The sequence below is a fragment of the Oryzias latipes genome, chromosome 2, assembly GCF_002234675.1.
Source record: "Oryzias latipes chromosome 2, ASM223467v1".
In the NCBI taxonomy this organism is placed as follows: Eukaryota; Metazoa; Chordata; class Actinopteri; order Beloniformes; family Adrianichthyidae; genus Oryzias; species Oryzias latipes.
Genome location: NC_019860.2, coordinates 15,506,866 through 15,515,617, shown reverse-complemented (window position 1 = coordinate 15,515,617; position 8,752 = coordinate 15,506,866).

Genomic DNA, 8,752 nt, shown 5'->3' with positions numbered 1-8,752 from the left:
GAATAGACGCTTCACAGTGATCAGTCATATCAATGAGTAACCAGAGAAAAAACAAATAACTCTTCCCGTGTCTTTGTGGCAGATGAGGCCACTTCCCCCTGCAGAGAAACTCCATGCAGTCATCCCTGGTTGTCACCTTCCCAATAAAGGTGCATCTTTAACTACGACCTATCCCAGCCCGCCTGCTTGTGAAGAATGTTTTCTTGATGCGCTCTGCACAGTAGGTCTGTATTGGTGCCTGTCTGAGGAATCCAGAGCATACTGTGATGTTCTGGTGTTCTGCACAGCTTCATTAGGTCCTCAGCACCACAGGAACTGCAGAGATGATGCTGTGGTAACTGAAGACGAGTCGCTGCACGGGATAAAACAGGTTGCTCCCAACAGAGAGGCTCTCCAGCTGAGAGACTCTTTCATGATTCACTTTCCTGCAGAGGAGCAGACCCATGGCAGTTCCAGAATCCTGTTTTCTGTCCTCCAAGGACTGACACACAACGGCTCTTTTGAGAGCCCCCACAGAACCTTTAAGAGCTTGATTCTCTCTTTTCACAGTTATTACTCAAAACTTTTAAAGTCCTACATTAGTTGAAAAGGTAAGAATTAAAACTGGTTAAATACATTCGGACTTTAGCCAAACTGCCCTCTTCCTCGTAAACTAACACTGCTATAGGTGCAGGATGCTGCTCAGTAGCATAAAAGCTGTCGCCATTGATAAATATTACTGGGTTGGCCGTCACGTGACATAAGACGTGACACACATGCGCCATTACTAGCATTGAGTCTTGCCCGTCTTGTCAGTCTTGACAATGTCCAAAAAGGTACACAAAGAATCACAAAAGGGGATCCAATGTTTTACCATCAAAGGCAAAAGATTATGACAGCAAAATTTTACAATACCATGTTTTTTGTGTAATTCAATTGTTTTTTAGTTTTGTTTAAGGCCTGATGCTGGGGCAGAGGCAGGAGCTGAAGAAGTTCCTGTGAAGGGGCAAGGGAGGAGCAAGGACAACTTTCTGAACACTTCCATCTGGAGAAGATGGAGGGAGAAGACAAAGTTTATTCTTATGTTGGACTATTGTTGGTATTTTTTTTGAATTAAACTTGTTTTGAAGAATGACTTCAATTTTTTGTTGACGCGTTAAATTACTAGTAATTTTACTGTTTTAGTTAATATTTAGGTTTTGAATGTTTTGTATTTGTGATTCCCTTCCTATTGTGTCATTGGCTTGATCAGCCAGTATAAAATCTCCCTAATGTTTCCTGTTGGTGGGTCAGTTTAGGTTCAGTTGGTTTGAGCTTTTGTTATTGATTCTCTCAGTTACATTTTTGTTAAGTTGACCCCATTTTATTTAAGTCCATGACGTTTTTGTGTTGGGTAAAATAAACCCCTGATTTGAAGGTGTTTTTTGTCCTGTGGCTCAATCTCTGCCGAGTAGACCCTGACAAGAAGTCTGCAAGGTACCGGGATGGACATTCTCATCTGTGGTGGTGGGGGGGACTGGATGGCTCCCAGACCTGGTGGTGCCAGCTGGGTCACCTGGCCAGGCGGCTGTGTCAGAAGAGATGATGACTGACCTGGTCTTCATCCTCCTCAATGCCCTCATCCTCCTCTTGGAGAGCAGTGACAGCAGCAGCCTCGTCTGGAGCCTCAGGGTCCAGGCTGACATCCTCAAGCACGCTGCCCGTCTGCTGGTACAGGTACTCCACCCCTATGAGCTCCCCTGCAGTGACGACAGAGAGCTCAGGTCACTTTTGTAGGTTGATATGAAGTCAGATCTACACCTCTGGCCTCTTTTGTCATTATACACCTGTGTATGCAGCAGGTTTGGTGAAATCCTAAACCATCTAAAGACCAAGCACCCTTTGGCTCTTCTGGCTCAGGGCGTGCTTGAGGTGGCCACTGTAGGAGTGCAGAGGCCACAGATGTTCCTGAGCTGCAGCATCTGCTACGCGGTCCTTTTTCCACCTCACCAGTCCATCTATCAAGAACGCCTGGAAGTACTTGGGGCTTGTAGACTTTCCCAAATGGAACCGTGTAAACATCAGCAGTTAAGTTTACGGATGGGAAATTGCACATAAAGTCTAAAGTTCCACCATTTACTCCGTTAAACATAACAAAATCTGCAGTTGCCTGAGATGAACTGCTGGAGGTGGAAGGACTCCAGAAAGGTGGAGCCTGCTGGAGTAATAAGCAAACATATGTTTTGTATGCAACTGTGATTGTAACTTTCAAAAGTTATAATAAATATATATTGAGTTATTTAACATTAAGGAGTAGTTGCATTAGTTATTTTTCATTACTTTTAGTTTCATGTATAAGTTATATCTGGTCCTTTGAGGACAACCACTACGCTGATGTGGCCCTTTGGTCAAAATGAGTTTGACACCCCTTGCTCTAAACACTTGTTTTTGTTGTCACTGGTAAGATTTAACACATGAAGATGGTAAAACTGAAAGATACAGAGTTTAAAGAAGGTCAATGTCATTATAAAATACTACATTAAACAGATAAATTTAGTGTCAGACCAGTAGCTATGAACTCTCCATAAATTCTGTTCATTTATTTTGAAAATTCTTCCGGTGTTTTATTTTGAACTTAGTACCCAGCTTCCTTTCCCTGCACCATCTGCTCAGTGTTGAATCGATGCGCCGCTCACACGTCTAGCAAAAGTAAAAACGGACTTTTTCTAAAATATGAACCATATTTAGGCTTGTTAAATCAGTGGACGGCCACAAGATAGACCAGAACTCACAGGTACAAGTTGCTTCACTGTCATGTCGTCTCTTCAGTTCTCTGTGAGACCGCAACTTCTCTCCCCGACTGTTACTAACTCTCTGTGTACGAGACACTTAGTCCGAGAAGAGCCGCAAACACAGAAGCAGCAGCTCAGAACCCCCCTAATACAAGAAAATGGGTTTGATAGAATACCGGGGGGGGGGTGGTTGTAAAACATTCACATTTTTTTACACGAATACATTCAGGTTAATACAAAAATAGAAGGGCACTTCTTAATATGAGGCAAAAAGGGTAGGTACTCAAGCACCCTGGGGGCCCATGTGTGCACCTGTCTGCCTATATACATACACAGAATACCAAACATATCTGCTCATCTATTCAAATGATCAGAAACAGGTGTCCTCATCACTTGTCCTGGTCACAGGTGTATAAAATCAAGTACTAATTCATACAGACTGTAGGAGGTTGCAGAATTTCTGCACACTCTATTGCTACAGAGCTCCAGATGACATGTGACCTTCAGATTAGCCCAAGAACAGAACGCAGAGAGCTTCATGGAATGAATGGTTTTCCATGGCTGAGCAGCTGCATCCAGGGTTAGTTCTATGTTTCGTTTTCAGTAAAAGTGTAGAAACAATTTGAACCCCTAAGATTTATATACAATTTGAGGTTCGGTAAGCCTTTCTGCCATTTTCACTCTGATTTACTGAACTGCTCTATGAATTTGATTTTTTTTTTCCATGCGAAGGAACGAGATCACACCAGCAATCCATGGGGCAAGTAGAGGCAGGTGAGTCTATCCCAACTGTCTTGGAAAAATGTTGAAGACGTAAACCTATGTGGGTGTTTGATGACTGGATTTCTGTCAACTGGGATTTATCTGATTTATTCAGCAGTTTCCAAGCAGGAAACAGCTATGGGGCAGTTTAGACTCAGACTGAGAGACAGTCGCAGCTCGTCCAAAAGCTCAGGCTCCTAAACTTGGGAAAAAATGGACGACAGCTCCAAGAAACTTTGTACACAGATCTGAAAAAATCTCAAATTCCTTTGAATTTTGGACCAAAAAGGGTCTCAAAGTTTTTCAGACCAAGGACAAAGCTCATTATTGGAAAACAACAATGAATAACTAATCTGACTTTCCCTGAGCTGAGTGTGCTTTGCCCTTGGCTTTTCAATTCAATTAAATTCAATTAAATTTTATTTAATTTTTTTTCAAAAGAGCTGTGCTACAGAGAATGACATGTAGTTTGTATGTTAAGGCTGGGATATGCTGTCTTTGGCTGCTCTGCCTCTCTTTGCCTCTGGTACTCCTACCCCTCCAACCCATGTACAGTGCTGGAGCTGGTAGCCTCTCGATGCTGCGGTCACCCGCAAGGTGGTGTACTGGAGCCCCGATTTCCCCCGCCCTCCACCTAACCCCCATCCCAATCAGGCATATCTGTTTTGGATTGTGGGGGCTTTCATTTTCTTCCCCTTTATTCTGCCCCCAAAAGAGCAGAATGCAGATGTATGCTTTGTTGCCACCACAGAAATGCTCACGTTTTCCCCTTTTCTCCCAATCTAAAAAAAGAGCAATGTCCTTGTTGCATTGAGAATAAAGGCAATTCGTTCCTTTGTTTCATCTTGCAGTAGTGGTTGGCCGTCACAATTTGCTGTCCTGCCACCCCCTCTTCATCCTCTGATACGACTTCCTAGCAAAAATCTTATAGAATGCCAGATTAGAATCACTCCCCCTACCTAAATCACCAAAGCAACATGAAGTTATATTTTTACCAAAAAGATTAAAGATTTGTTAGATGTTACTCAATATTTACATAATCAATTTCCCTGTGGGTGTGGCTAAAGATTTTAAAGATTGAGAGACAATTTTTAGAGACATGACATCACTGTGAGGATGACATCACTGTGTGGTTGACATCACATGACATTACATGACATCATGTCATGTGATGTCGTGTGACCTCATGTGACCTAATGTGACCTCATGTGATGTCATCTATGCAGTGGGTGACATCACAATGATCAATGATTTGTCAGTAAAATTCTCTGCAAATAACCCATCGTATGTAACTGCTGCAATTGAAGCACAAACCAAGATTGTATGGTTTATACTATTATATTGTTTTATTATTTTGAAACAAAGGATTATGATGAACCAAACTGAGATGGATCAAGATTTTTTCAATGTTCTTGATGATATAGATTTTACTGAATTCCTGGACTCTGTAACTGCTCCTGCCCCTGACAACATCCCTGACACCCTTGTTGAAAATACTGACAACCTTTTTAACAAAAATCCAGGACCAACATTAAACTCCCAAACTTTTGGAGCTTTGGAGAAAAATGTTCAAGCAGAACCTGGAAAGTCGCTCAAAAGAGGCAGAGATGATTCTTTAAATGTTCAAGATTGTCAACCCAAACGACTCAGACAAGAAGCTAACCAAAATCCTGCACCTATCAGTCGTTACCAGTTACCTAGTGTATTTGAAGAGCCTAACCCCCTCGGGTCATGGCTGACTCTAGACCCTTTCCGACAAAACTTAAATTATAGGAGAAGACGTGACACCTCTACTGCACAGGTTTCTGAAGAGGCAACTAAAACCAGAGAGGACAACAAACAGAAAAAGAGGAGAAAACACTCTGAGATGGGACCAGATTCGACAACGGTACCCACAGAATCTCCTGTCTTATGGCAGGCTAAACCACAACCCCCAGCTCGCCACGTCCATGAATCTTTTTCACAGAATGTCTCTCCAGACATACATTTAGATGAATTACTGGAGTCCGTAACTCCTGCTGCCCCTGAGGACATATTTGACATTCTCGAAATAAATACTGAGAACTTTATTAATGACAATCCAGGAGCATCATTGAACTCCCAAACTTCTGGAGCTTTTGAGAAAAATCTTCAAGCACAGACTGGAAAGTCACTCAAAAGAGGCAGAGATGATTCTTTAAATGTTCCAGATTATCAACCCAAACGACTCAGACAAGATGCAAACCAAAATCCTGAGCCTCACAACCATTACCAATTACCTAGCCTATCTGAAGAGCCTGAACCCCTCAAGACATGGATGTCTGCAAATCCTATCAGGAAAAAGTTCTATTCTAGGAAAAGACGCCACACCTCTACCCCACGGGTTTCTGAAGGGGCAACTAAAACCAAAAAGCAAAACGAGCAGCAAAAGAGAAGAGAAAACAACAATCTTCAGCCTTTCATTCAGGACCAAATATCTCATGTACCTGAACCAGTTCCCTCAATCTCTCAAGAGATGAGCACACCTTCACAAGAGATTCCAGAAAACTGGACTTCTAGTAGCACAGACAACAATTATTACCCACAAGGCTTTGAAGAGGCAGCTAACACCAATGTTGGATCTGAACTGACAGAGAGGAGAGAAAATTTTCAGATGGAACTAAATGTTGAGGAAGTACCAGAAGAATCTTCCTCTTCATGGCAGGAAGAATCATCACTACCTCAGCTCCTCAGAGAATGTATTTCAGGAAATGTCAGTTTTGATGATTTACTGTATGACTTCTGCTAAAGATTTGAAAGAAAATTCAAAGAAATTGTAGGACTCCAAAAAAAAAAGTTGGAAATACAAAAAAGTAGATGTTACAAGTTAACTTTATTGTTCATTGTTCAACAGTTTTAGTTTTCTTTTCGTTTCATTCAAGTTTTAAATGTATCTTAGTTGAATTTTATATCAAATTAGTGAAAATGTATTTTTTTTTTATTTAAATTTTCCTTTAATTTCTCAATGTTTGTTTTTTTATTTAAGTTTAAGTTTATATTGATTGTTTCTTTGAAGTTTAAAAATATCTTTTTATTTTGTTTAGTTTAAAATATAATGAATAAATATTGAGTTATATTGGGTGGACAAAGATCGTACACATCACTGTAGTATGATGGTATGGGGGAGGAATGAACAATGGTTGCTGGGCGCTCCCTCAGAGATAGGGGGAGGAGCTCGGTCAGTGGGAGAGAGCTTGGAGTAGAGCCACCGCTCCTCCTCATCAAGAGGAGCCAGTGGAGGAGGCTCGAGCATCTGGTCTGGATTCCTCCTAAACACCAAGGTGTTCCAGGCATGTCCCACTGGGTGGATGCCCCGGGGAAGACCCAGGACCCACTGGAGACACAATGTCTCTCAGCTGGCCTGGGAACGTTTCAGGGCACCCCCCAGAAGAGCTGGGGGAAAGGTCTGGGGGTGGGGGGGGGGGGGGGGGGGGTCTGGGCATCTTTGTTTAGACTGCTGCCCCTCAGACCTGTTCCCAGACAAGTAGAAATGGATGGATGGATGGATGGATGGATGGAAGGATGGAGGGAAGGAAAGATGGAAGTGTCACATGCCTTTATGTGTATAAATAGTTTTTGTGTTAATTTGTAAATTAGTGGGTTCTCTCCGGGTGCTCCGGCTTTCCCTAGATTCTAAAAAAGACTTTTTTTAAGGTGAATTAGAGGCTAAACAATATAGTCAGTGACTGCTTTGGGCCGTGACAATAATAACAATTAACAATAAATAATAAATGACACAAATCGATAATAATACATTAATATTAAATTAATAAATAAATAAAAAGATAAATACATACATGCATAGTATTAATACATACATACACTATGTCTCTCAGCTGGCCTGGGAACGTTTCAGGGCACCCCCCAAAAGACCTCGAGGAAATGGCCGGGGGGAGGGAAGTCTGGGCATCTTTAATTAGACTGCTGCCCCCCAGACACATTCCCAGATGAGTGGAAAAAGATGATTGGATGGATGGATGGATAGATAGATAGTTGTCTGGAAGTGGGTTTTTTTCTGCACAAATCATTGTATGTGTAGAAATAGTTTTTGTGTTCCTTTGTGCATTAGTGGGTTCTCTCCGGGTGCTCCGGCTTTCCCTAGATTCTAAAAAAGACTTTTTTTTAAGGTGAATTAGAGGCTAAACAACATGGTCAGTGACTGCTGTGGGCTATGATAATAATAACAATTAAAAATAAATAATCAAATACACAAATCGGTTATATAATAGTACAGTTAATAATTAAAAGTAATAAATCAATCAATGAATACATAGATAAATCAATAAATCAAAAAATAAATATCAGTCACCAAAATGTTTAGATAATGAAACAACTTCAAGTTTGGCAGTCATGTGGGTTTTCCCCGAGATCTTCGGTTTCCCCACAGTAATTGTTAGTGATTGACTAGTGACTGATAAATATCCCCTCCCTGAATCGCCACCTTATCGTGGTGGAGGGGTTTGTGTGCCCGAATGATCCCAGGAGCCGGTCGCCGGGTGGTGTTTTCCACCTCAAACTGGTCCTGGGAGACGGGCCAGACTAAGGGCGATTCAAACAAAAACCTTTTCATTACTAGATCCACTTACTCCCCCCAATAAGAGTTACCAGTGCCCCACCCTGGAGCCAGACTAGTCAGTTTTTGTCTGGTGGCTTTAATTGCTCAAGGACAGTGGACAGTGGACAGCAGGCATGTTGTCCTGAAGGCCCCCAAAGCAAAGGCACTTTTTCTGTAGTTCTTCTTGTGGCTTTGGTTGGTTGTTGGTGATAGATGTTGGAGCAGGACTAGCGACATTGGGACACTGGCTTTATCCACCTTTGAATAGACGCTTCACAGTGGATCAGTCAATCAATGAGTAACCAGAGAAAAAACAAATAACTCCTTCCCCGTCTCTTTGTGGCAGATGAGGCCACTTCCCCCTGCAGAGAAACTCCATGCAGTCATTCCCTGGTTGTCACCTCTCCCAATAAAGGTGCATCTTTAACTACGACCTATCCCCAGCCCGCCTGCTTGTGAAGAATGTTTTCTTGATGCGCTCTGTACAGTAGAGTCTGTATTGGTGCCTGTCTGAGGAATCCAGAGCATACTGTGATGTTCTGGTGTTCTGCACAGCTTCATTAGGTCCTCAGCCCCACAGGAACCTGCAGAGATGATGCTGTGGTAACTGAAGACGAGTCGCTGCACGGGATAAAACAGGTTGCTCCCAACAGAGAGGCTCTCCAGC